This window comes from Quercus suber, unplaced genomic scaffold (genome assembly GCF_002906115.3).
Source record: "Quercus suber isolate HL8 unplaced genomic scaffold, Cork oak 2.0 scaffold_147, whole genome shotgun sequence".
Lineage (NCBI taxonomy): Eukaryota > Viridiplantae > Streptophyta > Magnoliopsida > Fagales > Fagaceae > Quercus > Quercus suber.
The window spans coordinates 116,551-143,786 of NW_027069608.1; the positions used below are offsets into that span (position 1 = coordinate 116,551).

General features: G+C 36.4%; 1 long non-coding RNA gene and 1 pseudogene across 1 annotated transcript; one reads left to right on the forward strand and one right to left on the reverse strand.

Annotated features, from left to right (window-relative positions):
- Nucleotides 1-4,402: 4,402 nt before the first annotated feature.
- Nucleotides 4,403-6,101, reverse strand: LOC136069002 (uncharacterized). The gene is made up of 2 exons (XR_010630292.1): nt 5,993-6,101; nt 4,403-4,778 (listed from the first exon to the last, which is right to left on the reverse strand). It is a non-coding gene; the product is annotated as an uncharacterized LOC136069002 (long non-coding RNA).
- A 12,868-nt stretch (nt 6,102-18,969) lies between these two features.
- LOC112013044 (probable mediator of RNA polymerase II transcription subunit 26c) lies at nt 18,970-21,033 on the forward strand (annotated as a pseudogene).
- The last annotated feature ends 6,203 nt before the right edge of the window (nt 21,034-27,236 follow it).

Here is a 27,236-nt window from a genome sequence, read left to right on the forward strand (position 1 = left end):
AGAAATGTGGGTCACCGGTGTGGTGCCTGCCATAAAGTTTCCGATGCTAAAGTTAAACTAGATAGAATGAAAAATATTAGAATATCAATGTGTGAACTAGAGTTTGTTTTTTTGTGTACCTTTGGTAAGGCCTTATTGGTTGGTATATATAGGTGCTTCTTCCTAACTATTTGGTGCTACCTTAATTGTGGCTTCATTCTCGTATTAGTAATGCCTTTAGAGGGTGTTAATGGTGAGATATTTCTCCAACGGTACGAAGGTTCATCATTGATTTGTAACGCTTCAACAATAATTGAGGATGGATGAACTTGTCCTCGCCTAGCGGTTAGTACTAGTTGGACGAACCTTGGAGTTACTCTTGTCCACTGTTTTCTCTATGGACAAAGATATGTTTGGGACTATCAAGTATAAATGCTTATGAGGTGCAGGGGGCAAGAGTCGGGATTCAAGTTTCCAGTAAAAAGCTTCACACACATATACACTTAGATTAAACTAGAGTAAAAATTCTATCTTGTTAAAAAAAAAAAAAAAAAAATTGTTGATTTTTTGGCTTGAATTATACTATATTATTAATAATTATATAAAATAAAGGGAATAAAGCACCATGCCCCATATATTATTATTTTTTCTTTAATGTCCATTTAAAAAAATTTCTCATATAAAAAAAAAAAAAAAAATTTCTTTCCTCGATTCAATTTCTTTCTTAATAAATTTGAATAAAAATTCCTTTTGAATTACTATTTAAAATCATATCTACGCAAGACAGCGCAAAGCGGAGTGAGTCAAGCAAGTAAGACAAATTGAAATTATTGAACAAATTGTTGCACAGGCGTACATGTAAACTATTAATGGGATTTCCTTGATATGCTCAAATACTTTATTTTATTTATTTTGTATCACAATCAATATAATATGGACACTTTTTAAATAATATAAAAATTAAATTGATAATTTGTTAAAATCAAAATTGTATCTTCATTCATTTAAATATCAAAACAAAATAGCAAAAATATCAAAGCGTTCCCTTTCTCTTGATCAATCTTCTTTTTCTTCATAGCATCCTCTTAAATAGGCTATAGAGCCATAAGTTTCAAATTAACTTTTTTTCAAGAATCAAATTTCAAAGTCACCTACAATTTACAAATATGAAGTGGAGTACATCACAGCTTACAACAATTATTGTAGGTAAGCATTCAAATCAAGTACAAAATGTTAGGTTTTAAAGGTTTAGGAATTTATGTATTTAGAACTCTAATTTGTAATATTGGCAAACTATGATCAAAACAATATGTTTAGTCTTGTTATAGTGTGCTCAAAGTTGTTTAATTATTGTAAAGTTGGAATCGAGAGACTGTAGATGCATTGGGGCATTTCGGTCTGGCTCAATCGATCGAAGAATAGATTCGATCGATCGAAAGTCGACCAGATTGCGTTTTCTACAGAATTTCCAACTCAGCCCTAACTCATTAAACGTTTAGGGTTTTATGTTTTTGCCCTAGGTATATAAGGCAAAACCCTAGCCACATTTTTAGGGTGGCTCCAATTGTATTGTTGCTCATACATTGCTGTTTTGTGTAAATCTCTTGTGAGATCTAGAGGAGCTTTCCTTTACACAAAGCTTAGGGTTTTCAAGTTAGAGATAGTATCAACATCTTGATGATCAACTTGGTTGCTACCATTGAAGTTTAAAGAATATCAAGCGTGGGTGCTTGTAGCTGATTGAAGAATTCAAGAAAGAAGGAGTCCGTGGATTCGGAGCTTGCACGTGGTTGTGTCAGTAAGTTCTACTGGTAGGTAGCATTAGGAAGTCGAGCGGGGAGCTTGTAGTCCTTTTGTATGAACTTCGATTCTTTCATAGTAGATTCAGGTTTGCCTTGAGGATCGGTGGGTCAAATCCTCCCCAGGTTTTTACCATGTGGTTTCCTAGGTGATCATATCATTGTATCTTTTATTATTCCGCTGTTTTATTATTTTGATATGATTATTTGATTGCTTTAACCTAGAATTGCATAATTTGACTAAGTAACAACTTGGCCAATTAATCTAGGCTAACCAATTTGGTTGTTCTAAGGGGTCTAAAACTGTACAAGTGGTATCAGAGCGGGTAGCTCTTTTGTTTGAGATTTTTTGATCTCTGAGCTGATCCTTGACCCCTGTTGTCATGGAGCATGGACACTCTCTTGTTGTTCCTCCTCACTTTGATAGGAATAACTATGCTTATTGGAAAGTAAGGATGAAAGCATTCCTGAAATCCATTAATGAGAGAGTTTGGAATTCCATTGAGTACGGATGGGAGAAGCCCACTACTCCTGTGAGTGAGTGGCAAACTTCTGAAAAAGAAGCAGCTGGCTTCAATAGCAAAGCTATGAATGCCATCTTCAATGCTATTTCTATGGAGGAATTTAAAAGGATCTCTAATGTTGAGATTGCTCATATTGCTTGGAAAATCCTCCAAACTGTGCATGAAGGCACAAAGGCAATTAAGATAAACAAACTGCAGCAATTAACTTCTAGGTTTGAGAGCATTAGGATGTCTGATGATGAATCATTTGATGAATTTTATGCCAAACTGAATGATATTGTTAATTCTGCTTTTAATTTGGGTGAAATCTATGATCAACCTAAAATTGTTAGGAAGATACTGAGATCTTTAACTGAAGACTTTAGACCCAAAGTGACTGTCATCACTGAAAGCAAGGATGTGGACTCCATCCCTGTTGATGAGCTTGTAGGATCTCTTCAGTCCTCTGAGTCTGACCTACCTAAAGTGAACAAATCCAAATCAATGGCTCTTAAGTCAGTTGATGATGTTGATGGTGGTGGATTTGATGATGAGCTCTCTGCTACAGAGATTACCTATCTTGCCAAAAACTTCAAAAACTTTCATAGAAATACCAACAGAAAGGCAAAAGGTGCATACACTGCTGAACCTAGAAATTTTAGGAAGAATGATCCCACTAAGGTTAATAACTTTGAAAAACCTGGAGAAAAAGTTGGTCAATCTTCAAATAATTCTTTGGGTCCTCAATGTTTTGGCTGTCAAGGATATGGTCATATGAAATCTGAATATCCTACATTCTTGAGGACTAAGGGTAAAGCTATGGCTGTAACCCTTAACGATAATGAGGTTTCTGATGATGAGTCTGGATGTGATGAGGAGGGAAACTTCATTGCTTTCACTGCTACAGCTGTAGTAAATGAAAACATATATGTTGAAGAGAACCCTTCTGATGGGGAACTCTCTGAGGATGCAGATCTTCAAGAGGCCTACAATAAACTTTGCAAAATTACTGCAAGGGATGCTATGAATGTAGAACTTGGCCTGAAGAAAATTGAATCTCTTGAGCTTGAAAAGAAAATTTTGCTTGTTAAACTGTTTGATGCTAATGATCTTTTGAAGAATGTTAAATCTGAGAACATGCTTTTGCTTGATAAAGTTAAAACTTTGGAACATGATTTATCTGTTGCTAGATCTGCTAGTTCTAAACTTGATCACATGCTGAATGTTCAAAAGTATACTTTTACATGGCTATTTCAAACACAGATAAAGTCAGCAATTTAGATAGTTTCAAAAACAAAAGTGAGCAATTTAGATTATAAGAATGAAAAATATTGTACAAGATCTGGCTTGAGCTTGGAAATCACTCAGACAAACTCTTATAAATGCCAATTATAAGCCCCAAAAAGCGTCCTCGCCAAACCCAAAATCTTCATGATCCAACAGTGCAAGTAAAGCAACCAACAAGGAAAAACTCATAAAAATCCAAAAACTTAATCAAATAAGCAAAGAATGTGAGAAAGAGATCAATTTTTCCCTTAACAGAGAAAGTCTGTAATCCAACCCAACGTGAGGGAGAGGGGCCTAGTGATTTCCATAGTCACAACAGCTTGTGCAGCCTTTTCGATATTCTTATTAGAGTAACTTTTTCTAAGGGTAAAAAGACTTCTTTTTTTTTTTCTTTTCTTTTTTTATAATTTTTTTGAGATAGAAGAGTTTTCTTTTTTTTTTTTTGAGGGACAAGATCAGGGGTGACCAAATAAGTCCAAATTCATTTGCCTGTCTAAATTTTAGAACTGAGATTGGGTCGGGTCGGGTCGGGTTAGGTTTACTGTGACCCAAAACCCGACCCGACAGAAATTGGTTTTGGCTGAATTAAACCCGACCCGGCCCGAAAAATAGGGTCTGTAATTGGGTCAGTTTTCCGAGTCTCGGGTCGGATCTCAGGTTGGACTTTTTTTTTTTTTTTTTAAATCAAAGCTGTATTGAATATATGCTAAACTTTTAGTGTGTAAATGAAAGTTTTTCGTGTAAAAGGACTAAAAATTTGCATTATTTGGAAAGCAATTTAATGCTATAAACGTACCAATTAAATATTTACAAAGATTCACAAAAGCAACCATGTAAAGGAACCAAATTTGAATAAGTACTAAACAATATCTAGGATACAGAAACTTTCACAGTTTCACACTTCAAAACCAAATCTTTGAGAACAAATTACCAAACTTTCACTCCATAATCACACAATTTCACATAAACCTCACCCTCCAATAACCAAAGCTTCGAATTAAAATAATAATAATAATAATTTAAATCATTCTCAATGAAATCAGAAAGGAAAAAAAACTACACTCATTGTTTTTCAAAAGGCCAATCCATGGATCAATCTGAGTTGGTGTAGCTTTCACAGTTCTGAGGTGGTCAGGGTCTCCTTCAAAGAGTTCATACTCAAAAAAGACTGCTGGCTTTGCTGTTCCAATTTGTTCTGTCATTTTTGTTCCTGCAGAAATGAAATGGGTATTAAAGGAGCATGTTACATCTTTCAAGAACTTCAACAGAGCAGAGCAGAGCTCAAAAGCTAGATACCAAATAATTCCTAAGATCCCAAGATCCATCAATACATATGCTTTGAAATAAATTACTGAAGGGAGATTAATATGATAAATGTTTCCAATTTTTAATAGGTCAAGAGTAATTACAGACAAGACACGTTTTCAAGTGCATTATATAAATTTCCTTTCACACAGCCAGGGGTTGACATTGAACCACTTATTTTCTCTCTTTCTGTGCAAATATAGTGCTTTCTGCATATTCTTACACAAAACTTAATTATTTCCTAGAAAAGGTTAGTTAAAACTAAGAGTTATACTCAATAAAACACTAGCCCCATTACTTACACAAAACTTAATTATTAATAAGCACTTGATAATCTCGGAACGCATATTCAAGAAATGCTGAAATACATTGATGTAACTGCAAACCTATTAAGAAAATGCTTTGTGCTTTGAAAAACAGGCAAACTTACAATATAATTGCAGCAAGTCAAACATTTGATGATCACAAGAATAATTAATTAATCAAAAGCACATGAAAAGGTAAGTGTTGCACTAAATTGACTTGCAGAGACATCCTCTTCTCATTGTAGACAGCTTCACCAAGGAACAAATACAATTCAGCAACAGCCAGGCTTGCTAAAACTTTTCTGTGCACAAAATCTGGGGCAGGGCATTAACTAATTGCAAAATTGGGTCAACGTAAAGACCCAACAGTTGTCAACTGCATCCACATTTTCAATATGATCAAAGACTCCCATGAAATAAATTTTGATCATCAACATCAATCACAAGCTATCTCAATGCTTTCTATAGCACTAGAAACTGAGTGCAGGTACTAGAGCTTCAACAGAAACCAAACCTGGTGAGCTACAGTATCATGGATTATCAAAATCCCTTAACCTATAAATTATCTACATGGGCATAATTCATTCAAGTTGGTTAGATTCCCGCTCAGTTTCCTCATACATGTTTTGTTATGAACAAAAAAAGGGATTTTTGTGCGTGTGGTTATGGACCTAGTTAATTCATGTATGTCACACTAATTTTCACACATAATAAAGAATCATGAACTCAAGTCATAGGTTACAAACCAGAGAAGAAAATGAGAATAGAGATTCAAGAGACCAATGATCATCAAACAGTAACTAGCAAAACTCACCAATGTATGTAGGCAGATCAGTAACAGTGTTTGATGGTGAAGGTGATGCTGCTGAAGGTAAAGCTAATTTCGCTTCCAAAAAAGCTCCAAAAAAATAGTGTTCGGTGTTAGCCAGCTACACATCATATATGTATAGCATTAGAATACAAACATGCAGATGCGTACTAAATACACGAGAAGGTTGAAAACAGCTCGGTATATGAAACTTCCAAGTTCAAACATTATCATGATGTTTGAATCATATTTCAAATAACATATATCTTCATATATAAGACAAAATGGATCACATCTGTCAACATGGTTCAAACATAATACATTGGACAAGACAGTAATGTGAAACTATAAAATAAGAGTCTTATTCATATGGCTTAAATTAGGATTAATTCTTTTTAGGATTTATATGATGAGAAGTCTATAAAGATCAAACTATTCAAAGTATAAAGGGATAGCAATTTGAAACCATACAAGTTACAATAATCCAGGACATGGGTTCTTTGGTTTAAGAAACTAAAGCAAACAGAACACTTAAAAAGTACACGAATCCAACAGAGAAACAAAGTAAAGCTTTCAAAGATTTTGTGGCAGAGAGGTCTTTTACATTGGTGAAAAAGCAAAATAGTGAAACCCCAGAGAGAGGCAGAAGAGCTCTTTAGTTAAAAACCTGGAAAAAAAATCGAAATGGGTCCTTAAAAAAAATGATTCAAGCCAAACCCACATCACAAAACGCAAGAAAATCAAACCCAAACAGGATATTCACATAGAAAAAAACCCCAAAATCCGAAAGTATTAAAAACCCAACTACCGGATTCAAACCAATTGCCCAATACAATTTTCAAATATATATATATATATATATATATAGAACCGTTGAGATTTTCACCGAAAGTGGAAAATGTTGGATTTAGCGCACACAATTTACTTTGTGATAAGATAAAAAGAACAATACACAGATTTAACAATAAGTAGTAACACAAATAGATATCAAAAGCGCACACAATTAATAAATACTGAATATATATAAATAGAAATCTGCAAATAATTAAAGACTCACAGACCAGACCAGATGCTTTAAAGGATGAACAATGAGATCAAGTCTTGTGTTTTACACAATCTCCTTAAAGCAGATTTTGCCCCTCACACTTTCTCTGTGGTGCTTTAAGTTTCGTGGACATCTACCTTCCAGGATAAAATGATCAAACAGCACGAAGATAAAGCACTCAAGGTCGTGCTCTACGAACTACTCAATGCCTCTTTCTCTCTCTTTGACACAATGAATGTACAAAATTCTCACTGTTTGAGTTTTTCTCTGAAAAGTTCTTTTTCTATGAATGAGGGACCATGAAACTATGCGTAACGTAAAACTGAAACACTGTTTTAGAGATAACTACTGTGCACAGACTCTGACTCAATAATAAAATAATAAACTATTATTATTAATTGGATAAGTGGGCCTAGTCCACACATGCTTAAAGCCCAACCCAATATCCAGCCCAAAGCTTATATTTTCTATTATTTTCAATGTGGGACTCAAGGATTTTCACCTCTTATAATAATATCTTCAAGTGAATATATAAAATATCAATTTCTTATTCACTCCATACTATTTTTCCAACAGAAAACAACAAAACCTAGCAAAAATTGCCCAATACGATTTTGCTTAATGCGAAAACGATTCTAGGGATTTTCTCGGGAAAATTAAAAGGGAATGTGTGATAGAAAATATTTAAGGGACTTACACAGAGATAAATGGAGCAAATAGCTTGAAACTGGCTTGTAAGGATGAGGTTTAAGCCTTTGAGGAATAAAGAGCAAGCTGAGGGAGCCAGAGAGAGACCAACACAGGGTTTTTTTAAAAATCGGGTTCAGACTTAGGGTATTTATTTGACCTGAAACCTATCCAAACCCGAAAATAACCCAAAACCGACCCGAAAATTCTCAGACCCACCCAAAACCTGTCGAGTCGGGTCGGTCTGGGTCGGGTTTCGGGTGGGCTGGGTTAAGTGCTCAGTCCTACTAAACTCACCCAATTATTATTTGAGTTAAATGGGCATCAACCTAATTAGACCCAATAATTATTGGGTTTTAACTAAAAACCCATTGGGCCCATTTAACCCAAAAACAATTAACACAAATTCAACCTAACCCTTCCCATCCAAAATAAAAATAAAAAACCTAGATTCCTAAACCCACCTAAGCAAACCAACCCAACAAAACCCACTTGCACGTGGTTCCACTGCCGAACTCTCATTCTCACTCTCACTCGCCTCACTCTCCTCTCCGTATCGATCTCGTATAGCTTTTTCAACCTCAGAAATTCCTCTTCTTCTTCTACGCTCTACCATGGAATCCAACTCCACAACGTAGCGTTTAATCATCGAATGCCAATTCCGATTCCGATCAGCATTCAATTCATACTCCATTGCCTGTGAAGCCTTCTCGGAACAACAGCTTCTTCGTTCTCCGATCAACGTCAAAATCAAACAACTTCTTTGATAGGGTTTGCGATTTGTTTTCTTTATTTCTTTTTTTTTTTCACTCTTAAAAAAAATCTCTCTCTCTCTCTGTCCCTCCCTTTCTTTCTCTTAATTCTTTACTTTAGCTATGAATTTCAGTGTGGTTTCAAAATCGGAAGCTAAGGTTGGTGAGGCTATGGAGAAAAATCTGACTAGACGATACATTCGGGTATGAGATTCACAATCTCTTTTTGCTGTTTGTTTGCCAAGAAAATTAGTTGCAAAAGATTGAACATAGAATTGAGTTTTTCACTTTCGGGAATTTTGGTAATTTTGGTAATTGGATAATTAGGTGGGTTGGGGTTTACTCATAATAATTGGGTTAGGTTGGGTTTGTGTTAGAAGCAATTAGTTAAATAAGTTTTAATTGGGTAAATGAGTTTTATATACCCAACTCAATTATGTCCACTCCAAACTCACCCAAACCCACCCATTTGACACCCCTAAACAAGATAGAAGAGTTAAAAGACTTAAAAGGTTACAAGTGTGTAAAGTGCAATAATAAGTCCACTTAAACGTTAATTAGCTCTTACATATAGTCTTTTTATTTTTTATTTTTTATTTTATATATATAGTTACGTAAGGGTAACAGTAACACTAGTGTAACCGTGTAAGCAACCAAGCGCCGTCAACATGCCCAATTCAGTTCCCTTTGGCCACCTTTTTTTTTTTTTGAACTAGGTTCCTTTTGGCCACCTGCATCTAGTATGCGTTTGACAAACAATTAAAAACTAACTTTTTATTTAAATTATTCACTATCATTGATTTCAAACTTGAACCATTTTATAAAATGGGTAAAGGAAGAGATTTAAGACTTTTAGGGTTGAACTTGGGTTGGACTGAGGTCAAACTGTGATAATGTCATAATTAATTCAGTAATTAATTAATATGAAATAAATAAAATAAATATATACAAATTAAAAATCTCGATTAAAATTTTAAAATATCTAAAAAGATTAATTTTATTTTCAATGAAACTTAGACTAACACTTAAAATTTGTTATGAAAATATTATAGTTATAACTTGTAACATTTCTCATATTACAATATCTTTGAAATACTATATGTTTATCACATTAATATATTTTAACTCTTTAATAATTAATATTGGCAAGTACAATTAAAAAAAAAAAAAAAAAAAATCCAAATATCAAGGTGGCAGCTATAAACCATTCCGGCAAGTACAATCAAGTGGCTTATGCACTGTTTATTTCAGCATTAACGTTTCTTGGAAAATTGTTCATTTTTCAAATAGCAATTTTTAGAAAAAACTATCTCATTTTCTGGTGTTTGATAATAACCTTGAAAATTAGCTTGAGAATATTTTCTAGTGTTTGATAATAACCTTGAAAATGAGCTTGAGAATATTTTCTAGTGTTTGTAATGCAATTTTTTTTTAATATTTCTTGTATAATTTAGAACATATGTATTATGTAAACCAACTAATGTAATTAGTATAAATAAATAAATAAAACCAAGAATGAATTTGGTTTTCAAACTAAAATTTTGACAATAGATACAATCAAAATTAGTTGTCAAATTTTATTGATTTCTACCACTCATCTTGCTCATATATATGGACAATAACATACATACATACATATATATATATATATATCAACCATTTTTCTATATACATAAATTGATAGGGGAATACATCTTTAATAAATACAAATAACAATAACTTTTAATTGTCTACTTTTCTTACTGGTACACTAATTGTCTACTATGGTCAACCACGAGTCTTCAATATTATTCTAAATTATGTATTTGCATAATGTATCTGCATAATATATCATCATTCCATAGTATCTGCATGATGTATCTGCCAACAACTGCAATTCCCCTAAAAAATTATCATTCATTATATAACAATATTATTAATTTACTGTAAAGATTGTCCTATGTAAATGCAATTTAAAGCCATATAGGCACTATGTTTAAAATTTTCATCTTTTACTTCGTTCATTCTTTCTTCTTCTTCTTCTTCTTCTTCTTCTTCTTCTTTTTAAAGCACTTTTATGCGCAAAAAAGAAGTAAATTCTACCTAGAATCCATCAAACCAAAAATTTCTTAGAGAAAAAATAAAATCAAGCTTGAAATTCAAAGCAAAGAATTGGGATTTTGGTAGAGAGGAATGAAATAATTACCGCTGCAAATCTATTCTCTTTTGCAAGTTGGAGCTATTAACCAATCAGTAAGGGAAAAAAAATAGACTAGAATTAGTGACATTAAGGGTGTGAGGAGAGAAAAAGAAAAGGGAAGAGAGAAAAAGTGAGTGAGTGTACCATGAGAAAAAGATTGTTTTCCCAAAAAAAAAAATTTGGGAAAACAACCTATAGAAAATAAGCCTAATTTTTATTAAGGTTTTCCATTAACCAGTTTATTTATTTATTTTGGTGGTAGCAAACATTGGAAAATGTGGAAAACTATATGGTATCAAACATTGGAAAATGTGGAAAACTATCTTTATAGAAGGTTTTCCAGTGAAACAAATAGAGCGTTAACTGTAAACCATTTTGACCATTGCTTTTAATTACCACTGCAAATCTGTTCTTTTTTGCAAGTTGGAGTTATTAACCAATCAGTGAGGGGAAAAAAAAATAGACCAAAGTTAGTGACAGTAAGGGTGTGAGGAGAGAAAAAGAAAAGGGAAGAGAGAAAATGTGAGTGAGCGTACTGTGAGGGAAAGGTTGTTTTCCCCCCAAAATAATAATAATAATAATAATAATTGGAAAACAACCTATAGAAAATAAGCCTTATTTTTATTAGGGTTTTCCATTGACCATTTTTTTTTTTTTTTGTGCTACCAAACATTGGAAAATGTGGAAAACTATCTTTATAAAAGGTTTTTCAGCGAAACAAACAGAACGTTAACTATAAACCAGACCATTGCTTTTAATACCAATGGTCAATAAACCATCAAAGTTCATACCAAACTTCAAATCCTACGAACGTTATAGTCTTCTATTCTTTTTGCTTTCCCCTACTGCCTCAGCCTCTCTCTCCCTCTTTTGTCAGCTCTCTTCCACAATTTTCAAACAAACAGCAGTCTTTCTTTCACAATTTTCCAACAAACAAAAAAGAAGTAGAAGCATATGCAAAAGCTAGAAGCAGATTTGTAGTCTCTCTTCCACAGTTATCTATTCTTCTTTTTTCTTTTTCTTTTTTCTAGGGAGATTTGATGTTGGGAGATTCATTTGGCAATATTTTGTGATTTTTTTAAGGATTGTCAGACTTTTGCCACGTTTTGAAAACCAGGCGGTTTAGCTGCAATTCGAAAGGTTCACCGAAAAAAATTAAAATTTCCAATTTTGGTAGTTTAAAAAACTTGAATGATAGATGGTTTCCTGTTACTGTAGTTTGACTGGCCGATCAAATCCGGATTTCAAAACCTTGTTCACTATTTCTAGGTTTTATATTTTCTTCTCAACTTTATTTTAAATAATAATATAATATAACTTTCAACTTTTTATAAAAAAAATTAGTTTTTAACTATTTGTCTCATATTACGCAAATAAAATACTGAAAATAAGTAATTCTCAAACTAACACTTAGATGACTCCACCTTAGTCCCCTATCCTCAAATGGCTCAATCAAATGAGCTTGGACTTTGAAGTTAGATTAATGGTAATTAATTTGCGTGACTACAACTTCATTTTGGGTATTCAACTAACATGGCAAGTTGGACACTGTTTCACAACCAAGACAGAGAGAGAGTTTCTTTATGCCATCAATTTGCTTGAGTTATGCCTATTAGATTAAAACACTAATCAATTTTTTATGTAGTCGGAGTTCAAACTTTAAATCTCTTATTTGATTACAAATTTTTTGACCAGTTAAGCTAATTGAAACTTATGACATCCATTTCATGAATAAATAAGTTTTTTTTTTTAGAAATTGAATGAATGAAGTTTAAATGACTATTTATATTTACTTTTAATCATACTTTAAAAAAAAAATAATAACGATAAACTTTTTTAAGAATAAAAGAAACAAGATAATTATAGAATTTAGATGATGGAGCATGGTTTGTGGAATATGGAATGTTAGTAGGAAGCAATTATGTATTGTTCAAAAAATTTGGGTTTTTCATAGTTACGTTTTCTAGGCTTTGTTGGATTTCAAATAATATTATCAACAATATTAGTAATCCAAAATAACAATCACATGCAAAAACACAAAATTTATGTGGAAAACCCTTTCTTGTTGAAGGGAAAAACCACGAGACAAACTCCGAATAATTTCACTATTATCAAATCAATTACAATAATTCTTATGTATGTCTCACCGCTATAAAAAATCTCTCTTATTTTTCTTTACTTTCACACACACACACACACACACACACACTAATTATCTCTTTCAAAGGCGGCAACACTTTGCTCTCTCCTTTTTATTTTCTTCTCCATGCATAGCTCTCTCTTGGCTATCTTCTTTTATCTAAACAGCTCACTCTTGGATGCTCTCTCTCTTTTTTCTTATGCAGCTTCCTCTTTCTTTGCTCTTGTATGTACTCTCTTTGTGTCTTCTCGAAGGTGGTAATACCTTACTCTCTCCTTCCTCTTGCGTTCCTCCCAAGCAAAAATCTCTTTTCTCTTTCTTAGTTTCACGATCTATTTTCCCTCTCCCCATAAAGAGGACCCTTGGGCCAAAGCCAAAAGCTATCAAATTCTTTGTAGCATTCTCTATTTATGAAACTCTTTTGCGATTCTCTCTTAGACTAGGAATACATTACCTCTTTAACAAGGAATAAACTTCCTTCCACACCAAGGAATAATCTTTCCTTCTACAATAAGGAAACCCAAATTAATTTTTCCTACTTCAACTAGGAAGCCTAATTGACTTTCCAAGTCACAATTGGAATTTGAATCAATTTCCCAACAATCTCCACCTTGACTGAAATTCCATCAATTGTCCTCAACTATCTTCTTTCTTCTTGGGATAGCTCCACCTTAATCAAGTAGTTCTCTTTTCCTCTTGGAATAGCCCCACCTTAATCAAAGCAATCCCTTCTCTTCCATTTTAATCCACACAAATAGTTATCCACTAAATCAGCCAAGCTTTAATACCACTGTTGGTATTTTCTTTCACAAAATTGTGCGCAACTGATCTTAATAGAGTTAATCGAATAACTCTCAATACTTGTCTATTAAGAAGGTTCCATTCTTCATTCTTCATAGTTTCAGGTTTCTTCCCCAAAAGAGGCAGATGCAATTTCTTCACATAGAGATAATCTTTAATCTGCATCCTCCAATATCCAAAGTCTGTTTCATCAAACTTCTCAATTCCTGAAGTCTTGTCTTCTTCTCTGGCCATCGCTTCCACTCTAACCTTAGCTTTGATACCACTTGTTGGATCTTAAATAATTTTTTCAATACTATTAGCTATCCAAATAACAATTACACACAATAACGCAAAATTTACGTAGAAAACTCTTTCTTCTTGAAGGGAAAAACCACTGGATAAACTGAATAATTTCACTATTATCAAATCAATTACAATAATTCTTATGTATGTCTCACGACTAAAGACAAATATCTCTTATTTTTCTTTACTCTCTCACACACACACACTAATTATCTCTTTCAAATGCGGCAACACTTTACTCTCTCATTTTTATTTTCTTCTCCACACATAACTCTCTCTTGGCTATCTTCTTTTCTCTAAACGACTCACTCTTGTTGCTCTCTCTCTCTTTTCTTGTGCGGCTTCCTCTTTCTTTGCTCTTGCACATACCCTCTTTGTGTCTTCTCGAAGGCAGCAATATCTTACTCTCTCCTTCCTCTTGCGTTCCTCCCAAGCGAAAATCATTTTTCTCTCTCTTGGTTTCACGCTTTATTTTCCCTCTTCCCATAAGGAGGACCCTTGGGCCAAAGCCAAAACCAAAAGCCATCAAATTCTTTGTAGCATTGTCTATTTATAAGACTTTTTTGCTATTCCCTCTTGGACTTGGAATACATTACCTTTTTAACAAAGAATAGTCTCTCCTTCCACAACAAGGAAACTTAAATTAATTTTCCTTCTTCAACTAGGAAACCTAATTGATTTTCCAAGTCACAACTAGAATTTGAGACAATTTCCCAACAGGCTTAAGACTTTTTTTTTTTGGGTTTTTTTTTTTTTGTTTTATGGCTCGTGGAATGATAATATTAACAAGTAAGTTTAAAAAGTTGGATCTTTTATTTAATATCTTTATTTTTAAAAAAAAAATTGGTCTTTCAACTCTCGTGGTGTAGAGGAAGTCTAAATTATCTTCCAAGCAAGCTCTAATAACTGATCCCATGCACCTAATTTATAAGCCTAGCTACTCTATAGAACTGGTGTTTGGTGTTTATAATACATTACATAACTAGAATACAACTAAAAAAGAGCCTAACTTTTGTAGTTATAGACTAGAGTTATAAACAACATACACTAGACACACACAACCAATGTAGGATAAACATTCCTTTTTTTTTTAGTAGTGAAGTTTGGTATTCATATCTATTGATCCATTGGCCACTATGGTTGGTTGTATATATAGGTACATAGAAGGATAGGTTATAATAATGATATTTGAGTTTGGAGAATATGGTTTCATAAAATGAAAATTCAAGGTCTAGAATTTTCTAAGTGAAAATTCAAGTTCTGGAATTTTCTAAGTGAAAATTCAAGTTCTAGAATTTTCTAAGTGAAAATTCAATTCTGGGATTTTCTAAGTGAAAATTCAAAAATTTGAATTTTCTGGAATTTTTTGGAATTTTTTACAAAATTTTATAGTGATTGTTTATAAAGGTTGAAGAGGTTTCAATCTTTGTTAACCGTTTTATGAAAAAATAACTGACTCTCCATACATGTCTTTTTATGAAACATAATCATGTGGGTATAAATAGAGGCTTATATTCACTTGAAAAAGTAACTAACTCTCCATACGTGCCTTTTCATGAAACATAACCCTGTGGGTATAAATAGAAGTTGATTTTCACTTGAGAGAAACACAAGAAATCTTGTGGTCATTCTCCAGAATTGCTATCTGTAAAACCCAACATCTTGATTGTATCCTGGAAACAAATTTGCGATAACCCTTTAGCTACAAAAGTGTGGAGGGCAAATATTGTCTAAGGAAAAGGATATAGTGCCTCCAAGTTATCTATTTTCTATTTGTCTTTTATGTTAATCTTGTTTTTCCATTATTACTTTGTATAAAATCCCCAACATGGTCCATTACGTTTTTCTCTTAGGCAAAAACATAATATAATGAACTATAAAAATAATGAATTAATGAGAGTAGTATTTTTCTCTTGTATAAATAATTTAAGATATGAAATAAATGGAAGGAAATATGTTAGGTTTTGAGGGATATGAAATTTAGTTAAGGAAATACGTTAATAATGCTAAACAAATATATGTATGAAGATTAAATAAATATAAATTTTTTATGACCAAATTAATGTACTTGGCATTAAATTTAAGCTATGGATGAGGCGAGCAACCTCATAGAATATGTGTACCAATATACAAAGATCAAATTAATGAAAAAAGAGTATTCTCATGTATAGGTAATTTAAACCATCAAACCCATACAAAAAACTATGAAGGAAATATATTAAGCTAAGCAAGTGTATTTGATGATTTTAAACAAATATATTCGTGTATACCCAAATTGATATATAGCATTAAATTCATGCAATAAATGTAAAAAGTAACATCATATGAAAATGTGTAGCAATGTATAAAGAGAGGATTCAGATCCTCCAGATTTCATGGGGTACTCTACTAAATAGATTTCTTTAAATCCTAATAACTCTTTTATGATTTAAGGGTCTAGATTCTATCATGTCAGTATTCCATTAACAATACTCTTAAAATAATAAAATAATGTTGTAAACAAAAAAATTGAGATTATTGTTAGTCGAATGCTAATATGGCAGAATCTAGGTCCTTAAATCATAAAAGAGTGGTTAGGATTCTATTGGTAGAGTACCCTAAAAAAATCTAGAGAATCTGAATCCATAAAGAGAATAAAGTATTAGAACTTATTTACCACCGCACATTTTTTATACGATGGTCACTCCACAAGTAGAAGTACTTATGGGATGTTGGGGGTAAGGATCGAAGTTCTAGTTTTCAAGAAGGAGTTTCACATATATAAACACTTAGATTAAGTTAGAGTAGAATTTCTAACTTGCATAAAGAAAAAAAAAGTATTAGAAATTATCTCAACTACAAGCAACTCTTGCTTCTCTCTTGGTGGCCTAACCAAATCATAAGACACGTGCAATAAATTACACTCCAAGAATTCATGTTAGCAAGTGTGCAGTGGCAACAACTATAAAGCTTGCAAAAACAACTCCCACAGCCTAAGAAAAGTAGATGTTAGCTTCAATAAATAAGAGAAAGAGGGAGTAATGACTTAATGAAAAAATGGACACTCATATTTGTATAGTTAAGAACTCATAAACATGCTTTGTAAACCTGCTAATATATGAGTAATTAAGTGTTTTAAGTTAGTGTTTGTAATGTATATGTGCTGTGGTTTTTCATATAGAGTTAATTTGAGTTCCTCTCACATTTTGGTTTCCTTTCCATCAAATGTTAACACTTGGATCACTTGATCTCCAAGAAAAAAAAAACATTTGGATCACTTAAGAACCTACTGAATGAGTGAAATATCAATTGTGGCCATTGGGTGATAAATTTCCGCTTTATTAAGAAATGTTCCTCCTTAAAAGGAGGTGTTGTTGTTTTATCTTAAGGGAAATAATAAGGTTGAAATAAACACCTTAAAATTTGCTTGCTTAAGGGCCTGTTTGGATTGAGGTGGAGGGAAGTAGAATAAATTTGGGTTCCAAATGGACTATTAGGGGAGAATTCTCATTTAAATGTGCTTGAATCAAGGGCCAATGTAGCCTTGCAATGATGCTAATTGATTGTTGATTTCTAGAAGAAATGATGATGTTGGATGAAACTCTATTACACAATGAGAAGTGCAACGTTTACAATATTTTTACAAAATATCATAGGTAGTTAGTTGTTATTGATTCTGATTTGAACCTATCACTAAAATTATTTTTTTTGCCCCCCCAACAAAAACCTCTATTAATCTGCTATTTATAATTTGTTGTAAAAATATTATGGATATAACATTTCTCCTTAGACAATAGGTGTAACATTATCTATATATATATATATATAAAACCAAAACTTTTGAAACTCCCACAATTTTCCATGTCAGCATTTAATTTTTTTTTTTTTCCAATCCATTTATTCACGTCAGCATTATTAATTTAAAAATAAAAATTAAATCCCATTATTTCCCCCACCAAATATGCATTACAAAACCGGTTACTTCTTCAAAACCTAAACCTAAAATCGATACTTCTGCAAAATCGATACTTCTCTTCTCACACCTTCCCCTAAACCTAAAACTCACCCTTTCCTTCCTCCCAAAATGAAAACCCAAAACTCAGATTCTCCTACCGCCGCTGCCGCCACCACGGATTGCTGCCACTGCATCTTTTGGTTTTACTGTATTATGCAACTCATTCTCTACCTGTTATTATTTTCAATTGAAAATCAAACTCCATACCCAATGCCCAGGTACGCTTGCTTTCCTCTTTCTCTTTTCTCTGAGTTTAAGTTTTTCAATTGAAACCAAACAGAGGAAAGGCAGCCTACTTTATCATGAAAACAGAGGAAATATTTCTCTTTTTAATTTGGAAATATGATTTAGGTTTTAGTATTGTGGTCTGAAAAGCCCGCCGGTAATGCTCTATTCCATTACATTTCTTTTTTGTAAAAGAAAGAGACTTGCTTTGTTGGAAAAAAAATGGATATTGTAGAAGTATTTTGCCAATTCCATTTTGGAATTGGCTGAGTAATGGGTGTCAAAAGTTGTGAAATTTAAGGATATAGTGTTGTTAGAGGAACTGTGATCATGGTTAATATGATACTCTTTAAATCTTTATGATCTGTCATCTTTTAGGTCGAATTGTGATGGGTCTTTTTGGGAAGGCAGTTCCAAAAACCGTAGGTATGATTGTGTATTATCTGTTTTGAAAACACTGGATTAGATGATGGATACAATACATCATCCTTTCAAACTTAATACATTATATGATTATTGAATTTTGCATCCTTCATTTTGGATTGCAAATGCCTAAAAAAGGTATTGTATCATGTTTGAAATTTCACCTCAATATCAGAGGATGTAGCTAACCAGTGCTTTTGATTTATAATTAGTTTCTAGAAGGCTTTTCTGTTACATCTTCTTCATTTACTGCATTTCCAAAGGGGCTGTTTATTCAGTTTGGAAGAACTTGTTTTCTTTTTTGGTTGTTTAATTGTTTTGATAATTATTGATTTTTTTTTTTTTTTTTTTGGGTGTTCTTAGGTACCCAAAACAATTCGATTAGATTATTATTGGGTTAGCCTCGAAATCAGGCTCATGATTTGAGTTTTTCACAAAGATAGTACGTAGTGATGGCAGTACACACTGAGCTAAAACGTAACAAATTCGATTGTGCCTCTTATTGCAACTATCGTTGCCCCTGGTGAGTGAAAGTCTGAGTCTAAATTTCCAAATGTTTGAATTTTTTTCACAAAGTTATGTATTTTTCATCGTTTTTTATTATGTCAATTATTTAATTTAAAAGAGATTGTAAAACCCTTGAAATGTTTGGAAACAACATTACATTTGCCTACAAGCATTATATCTTTCTTTTCTTTTTGTTTTTTTGTTTGTTTTTTAAATATTAATATAAATTTGTTGATGTTGGGACTAAAGGATATTAGAGTTAGAGCAGTAAGACACCAAGCTATAAGCCTATAACTACCCTAAAGTGCTTACAGTCCATTGTAGTCGTAGGCCTGCACAAGAAGATTTGGAATGGTGGAATAGGGAAAGGGTCTTTTGTGAACTGCACTCACGCATGCCTTTAGTTTTGGTTTGGCATAAACTTGAAACAAATGCCATAAATATCTAGATTTGTGGCTTTTGTATTCTTAATGTTTGAATAAAACCATATAGTACAATTTAAACATGTTTCACATAAGCTTTTGAGGTCTCAGGTCATGTTGTATTTATATATGGCAAAAGATAATACCATTTTCCACCTTAGCACAATTCGTACTGGTATACTTTTGAAGTCATTGGATAATGAGATGTGAAGAATAAAGGGGTTTTTGCTGAATTCGTTTATTTTTGTTTGTGTTGTTAGGAAGTGGAAGGCTATTGTGGATGGGTGAAGTTGAATCAACCTAGGGAACACACATCCTCTGCTTTAATGGGTAACACTGTTTTTACTATTTGGAATGAATTTAATTTCAATTTCTTTTTTGAGTAAGTAACTGAGTGCAGATTGCATTATAGAAAGTAAGTTAAAATTGGTAATTGTTGTTGTTGGCAGCTGATGGAGACTCACCTCAGCAAAAAGTTATTCAAAATGGTTATCACCAGGTTGAAGAAATCTTTTATTTTTTTTAGGAACAATTTGTTTAGGTGTTGTACGGTTTCCCAGTTAAATTCAAACACTTACTGCATTTGTCATTGCAGTTCACACATTAATATATTTTGAAGGACAATTAATTGGGGAATGTAATGTATAGCATCTAAGGAACTGTATTTTAGTTTTGTTCTTTATTTTTGTGATTTAGCCAACTAATTTTCTTTGTCTGGGAGAAAAAAAAAACTGTTGGAAAATGGGTTTTGTTTTAGAGGTTTCCTAATATTCTCTTCTTTTGTAGGTTCCTGATTTTGCTTACTCTCCAAATCCACACAATGAGTAGTAGAATCAGATTCCAAGTTCAACTTTTGAGCTTTGTGTGAGTGTGTTTTTGTTTGGAGTTCTGGGTCAAATATGAATAATTCAGAATCCGAGCCAAAGCCAAAAGTTATTCCTCGAAAAGAAGCTCCTCCTCCTAGAGCAGCACCTGTATCTGCCTTGGCACATCAAAATGTATGAATACCAAATTAAGAGACTCTAGCTCCAATGTTTGGTTGATTATCATTTGGAGTAAGAAAATTAGTTTTTGAAGGAATTGTTTCCAAAATATGAGAAACTAAACTTAATTGCATCAAATGTTTTGTTTAGCTGAATTGAATGGGAGGTGTAAGTTTTCCCATGATGCTCCCTAATAGTATGAAGTTTGAGATATTTTTAATTTCTTGCCAACCAAACGGATTGTGAATGTTATTTGATTGAATTTGAATCACTTCATTGGGATTTTGCAGAGACAGAGAGAACAACAACAAAAGGATGTTGGCTCTGAAAAACTGGCTTTAGCAAGAAAAAGGCTTCAAGAGAATTACAAAGAAGCTGAAAATAGTTCACTTATTTTCTTTTATGCTTCTAATGTAATTTTACTGGATTCATCAATTTGGCTTATGCTGAAGCTGTTTGTGTTTGTGTGTTTTACTTTGGTGAAGCCAAAAGGCAAAGAACAATTTAGGTGATGGACATCCATGAGATCCCAAAACCCAGGAACGCCTTCTTTGGAAAGAACAAAGGTGGTAGTGGTGGCGGTTCACATGGTAGGCATTGGTGATTGAATACGGCAAATCATACATACTAAAGGGTACACGAGGGAGGCTGGAAAGGCCAAAACCAGTTGTGCCTCTTGCATTGTTTATTGAAGTTAAGAAAACAAAAATTGTACGGCACCCATACCCGAGCCCACTTGGGCCATTAATTCTTATGCGAAGATGCGGCCCATACTCCTATTCTCTCTCTCTCTCTCTCTCTCTCTCTCTCTGCAGGCCCAGCCCGAATCTACATAAGTCACTGGCCCAAAATTTGCCTCCTTGTTTGTGCTCGGCAAGTCCTTACCGATCAATGTTGTGGTCAGCGTCCGAATGTGCCGTCCGATGGATGCCCGGCAGCGCCTTTGGGTGCACCGTTGCCGTGCGTATCTGCAGAAGTGGGAACCAAGTTCCAAAGCCATCCTCACCGCTTCCCACTCCCACCTAACCACCCACTTATGTTCAATGATACTAGACTGCTTGCTGCACTAACTAGAAAGTGATCATAACCTCTCCACTAACTTAGAACTATAAATATGAGAAGTTTGGGGAGAAGAAGGGGTTGGAAAATTTACTAAAAAAGAAGGAGATATAGGAAGAAAGCAAAGGGAGTAGAAGGTGATTCAGGCAGTTGAGGAGAGAAAAGTGATCTCATTGAGTTTCCGTGCCGATGACGACCCAATGTAGGAAACCTAAACCCACCATACAAATAAGTTGTGAGTCCAAGTGAGCCTTAGCCCATTAGCCTCATTTTCGGCGTGCACAATTGGCGCCGTCTATGGGAATCTCTTATAACGTCATAGTTCTACTGAGACTCAATCCCGAAAAGGCAGATGTTTGGGAGACGCTCTGGGAGCGACGCTGAAAGTGGTTCAGCGGGATCTTCTCGGGGATCCTCTTGGCGAGAAAGAAGGCAGAAGAGACGTGAAGACAGGGATCGCGAACGAGAGGAGTAATCTAGCCTCGGGGAGGGGTCGTAGTAAACGCAGCACACGATTTCGAATGCCTCGGGGCACAAGCAACTCGATGAGAGAGACGAAGAACTTGAACGGTTGTGTAGGCTAGTGAGAGACCTGGAGTTGGAGGCAGAGAATAGGCATCATAGAAGGGATGGAGACAACCGAGAAAGAAGAGCCAATACCGTGAGCGTCGTGCTACTAAGGGACCAGGGAATCCAACAACCCATGTACTACATTAGCAAGACTCTAGTTGATGCAAAGATGAGATACTTACCTCTGGAGAAGCTTATGTTGGCCCTAATACACACCATGAGAAAGCTGCCACACTACTTTCAAGCTCATACAGTTTACGTCTTAACCGAGTATCCCTTACAGTCGCTGTTGAGGAGGTTAGACTTCACTGGCCGAATAGCAAAATGGGGAACTCAGCTTGGTTCTTTTGACATATGGTACAGACCCCGAAGTTTGGTGAAGGGCCAGGTCCTTGCGAATTTTGTCGCTGAGTTCTCGCCGAAAGGGAAGGGGGAGATAATTTGCCGCGTGGAGTCTCACCCGTGGAAGGTGTTTGTGGACGGGGCGTCGAGCTTCATGGGGGCTGGCGTAAGGGTTGTCATAATCACCCCGAAAGGAATACGGTTAGAGCACTCATTTAGGTTAGGCTTCAGAGCCTCCAACAGCAAGGCAGAATACGAAGCCTTGCTGGCCAGACTAAGGACAGTTTCAAGTTTGGGTGCCCAGGAAGTAGAGGTGTATTCAGATTTGCGTCTGGTGGTTAATCAGGTGCAAGGCAGTTTTGAAGCTCGAGATCTCCGTATGAAAGCATACCTGGAATAGGTGAGGCAAGCTATAACTAGCTTCAGCACGATAAAGGTTTTCCAAGTGGCTCGAACGCAAAATAGACAAGCCGACTCCCTCGCCACGCTGGCATCATTAGTAGCTGAAGAGATACCCCGACTAATCAAGGTCGAGCTTGTTCCAGAGCCGAGCATCAAGATAGTAAGTGATCTGGGAACTGCAGGGTCGATATCTCAGCAATCGCAGCACTTGGGCCGTGCTGGATGGACCTTATTATTGACTTCCTGGCCGAGGACCGACTCCCGTCTGATGAAAAGGAGGGCAGCAAGATTCGTAGAATGGCCCTTCAGTATTGGCTATCAAAAGACCAAACGTTGTATCGGAGGTCCTTTAGGGGGCCATACCTTTTGTGCTTACACCCAGAGAAGGTGGGCAAGCTTTTGGCCGAGCTTCATGAAGAAGTGTGTGACAGTCATGTGGGAGGACGTTCGTTGGTGCACCAGGTAATGACTCAAGGGTTTTGGTGGCCTCAAATGAAGAGGGACGCCGCCGAGTATGTACGTAAGTGTAAACAGTGTTAGAAACATGCCCCCCTAATCCATTAGCCTGTAGGCCATTTGAACCCGATCAACAGTCCCTGGCCTTTTGCACAATGGGAGCTGGATATCATCGGCCCATTCCCCTGGGCGATGGGTAATCAAAGATTCATCCTGGTGGCTATAGAATATTTTACCAAATGGGCAGAGGTGGAAGCTTTGGCCAATATACAAGACATGGATGTAAATAAATTCGTATGGAAGAATTTAATCACAAGGTTTGGGGTGCATAACTCTCTTATATCAGACAATGGGTTGCAATTCGACAACCGGGCATTCCATGAATTCTACAATGATCTCGGCATCAAGAATAGGTACCCAACTCCAGCATATCCCCAGGGTAATGGCCAGGTTGAGGCGATAAATAAAGTAATTGTGAATGGGCTGAAAAAAAAAAGGCTGGAGGGTGCGAAGGGAAACTAGGTTGAAGAGCTACCTAAAGTCTTGTGGACATATCGGACAACTCCCAAGAGGTCCACCGGGGAGACCCTGTTCTCTCTCGCATATAGAGCAGAAGCCGTGATACCAACCGAGGTGGGTCTGTGCAATGCACGAGTCACGAGATTCAATCCCGGCCAAAACGATGAGATGATGGTGGGATGATTGGACAAGTTGGAAGAATGCAGTGAAGTGGTGACTATACGGCTTGCGGAGTATCAGCAAAAGCTCGTCTAGAGATATAGCCGAGACGTAAGAACAAGGGAGTTTGGCGCCAGAGATTTGGTTCTTAGGAAAACCGTGGGGAATATGCGGGATACGAACGCCGGGAAGCTAGCGCAGACATGGGAAGGGCCTTACAGGGTCATTGCCGTCGCTGGCGCGCGAGTGTATTACTTGGAGGACCTAGACGAGAGGCCACTTCCTCAGCCGTGGAACGTCCATAATCTTAAGAGATTCTATCACTAATGGGCAATGCTGTAAATTGTAAGGTTAATGTAATATTGCACGGTTTTTGCTAATAAAGATGATGGCGTTCATTCGGGCAAACTCTTTCAATTTCGTTGTTGCTTCTCTGTTCGACTTCAATTGTCGAGCATAAAAGAATCCTAAGCTACGAGTCTTAATATGGACAGAAACCTATTTCTCGGTTCGATTCATATCGCCGAACAGGTGGAAACCTAAAAAATTACTCTAAGGAGAGAAACCTGATTCTCGATTCCATCCATATCACCGAACAGGTGGAAACCTTGAAAATTATTCTAAGGATAGAAACATGATTCTCGGTTCGATTCATATCACTGAACAGGTGAAAACCTTAAAAATTACTCTAAGGACAGAAACCTGCTTCTCGATTCGATCCATATCACTAAACAGGTGAAAACCTTAAAAATTACTCTAAGGACAGAAACCTGATTCTCGATTCGATCCATATCACTAAATAGGTGGAAACCTTAAAAATCACTCTAAGGACAGAAACCTGCTTCTCGGTTCGATTCATATCGCCGAACAAGTGGAAACCTTAAAAATTACTCTAAGGACAGAAACCTGATTCTCGGTTCGATCCATATCGCCGAGCAGGTGGAAACCTTAAAAATCACTTTAAGGACAGAAACCTGATTTTTGGTTTGATCTATATTATTGAGCAGATGGAAACCTTAAATTATTATTCTAAGGACAGAAACCTGCTGCCTGGTTCAATCCCCGTCTTATGACGAAATAGGATTCAACTACCCGGACCACTATAACATAAGTGCGAAGAAAATAAATAGCGCAATGAATACTCCAAAACTAAATCATTGTATTAGGAATTAAAGCAGTATCCCGACCACAAAACCAAGTGGCCATTTAAGTATCAAGCCAGGCAAAAAAGCAATTGTTCGGTCACCATAGCCCGGTGACATAAGCGAGCCAACTAAAAGGCATAAAAAGGGGGGGGGGACAAGAAAAGCTTCCTTAAAGGAAGAAGTCACGGTTCGGCAATTAAGAAGCAGAATCTGCATGTTGTTCCCGAGCGCTGGTTTCCGCAAAATGCTGCTGCGCCAAGGTCTGAGGAGGGGTCCTGGCCGAGCTAATCTCTAGAGCGGGGGTGGCTGGCCACTTCCGTTTCCTCCATCTCCAAGTGAGAATCTATTTGCTCCACCAATTCCCTTAGGCTGGTCGTCTCTTCTTCATCAACGGGCCTTTGAGGGTTTTACGAGCCAGGTGCGGGCACGGGAACGGAATCTAGTCGAGATTTCTCAAAAGGGAATCCTCAGGGACTCCCAAAGCCTACAAAGCGGCCAGCCACCCCTCCTCAAAACCCAGCTTCCGAGCATCCCTTATGACGGGTTCAGCTGAGTTCTCCGCATCAGCAAATCCCTCATTGTACCACTTGCTCTCGCTTGCCTCCAGGGCTGCTCTCAGGTCAGCCAACTCCTCAGAACGCACACTGTTTATGCTCACGGCTTCCACCAACCTGAGCTTGGTATCCCCCACCTGGACCTGCAACTCTAAGTACTTCTTTTCTGCAGCCACCCTAGCTTTCTCTGCTGCGGCAGCCTTCTTCACCGCAGTCGAAGTAGCCACAGCCTTTTCCTTAGCGTTCACCTTGGCCACATCCTTAAGAGCTTTCTCCCGACCAACATCCTTGGTAAGATCCTTAACACGCCTATCAAGTATATACGCCAGTTGTGCGGCCTGATGAAGTGACAAGAACAAGCACCAAACCTCGAAAGACAGAACACTGGTAAAAAAAAAAAAAAAAACTTACCGCGATGGTGTGCCATTGCAGCCTCCTACCCATCGATTAATCCATGCCCTCTTCGAAAGCACACACGTCCTTGGGCAGCAGAAAGCCACGCGCCCAGGTTTGGGCGACGTGACCACCTGCCCCCTTTCCCTAAACGTGCACACTTGCGTCCGAGGGGAGAAGTTTGCCATCCAACATGAACGAAGACTGCCACGCGGGTACGGCGCATCACCCAGGCTGACGGGGGTCTATTCGGTTGTACACTACTTTTTTCTTTGCCGACCGGGGGCTGTGGACGGAGGAGGAGGGGTCTGGCCGCGCCCTTGGGACTACTGCTGCTGTGTGGTAGGCCTGGCTCTAGGAATGAAATGGCTGATCGTCATCATCTTCCGAGTCACCATCTCTTTACCTTGGTCGTGTTCGGTTTCAGGGCGGCCGAGAGATTCGGCAACTGCTTCTTCAGTGTCTGAGGTTGGGGCTCCTTGGCCGACGGGACCTTCTAGTTAGACGGGGGCTTCTTGTTGAATTTGCTCGTGAGCTCATTCTCGGCGAGCTCGGGACACATTCTCGGCTGACTCGTCCCGCACAGGCTAGCACTCGTCAGAGCAGATATATCGAGGACCTTGGTCACGGGCCTCACCTACTGTAAACCTCGGGGGGGAGAAAATTAGCATGTTGAATGTCGATGTAGGACAAGAGTGGGCTATCAACTAGCAGGGCTTGGCTGAAAGCTTGCCAGGTGGAATACACGGGATTAACCCCGAGTATCAGGTGGGACGCTCGGAGCTGTCCATCCGAGTGAACAAAAATCTCGGACCTGAGCACGAAGTTCAAATCCCGCACATTCGCGACTCTAACGTCCGGGATGAACACTCTACCGTGATAACCCACACGAATAAGCATCAGAGTGAGTAAAATGTTTACAATACGAGATATACGTACATTCATGCATGAAAATAAATACAAAATGAAAGCAGGTCAATGATCAGGACGAACCCACTTCGCACCTGATGAGGGGGCAGGGGAATTCACCGACAAACCAATTGCCACACACCCGAACAAATTCCCCAGCAGAGTTCCTATTTGAGTCAGGTAGGCAAGAGATCAGTCGTACCCTCATGTCTCTAACTTTCAAATAGTAATTTGTTTTCTTACTCCCACATAAACTGTACATAAGGTTTATGTCGTGTTGGTTTAACTATAAACCGTAC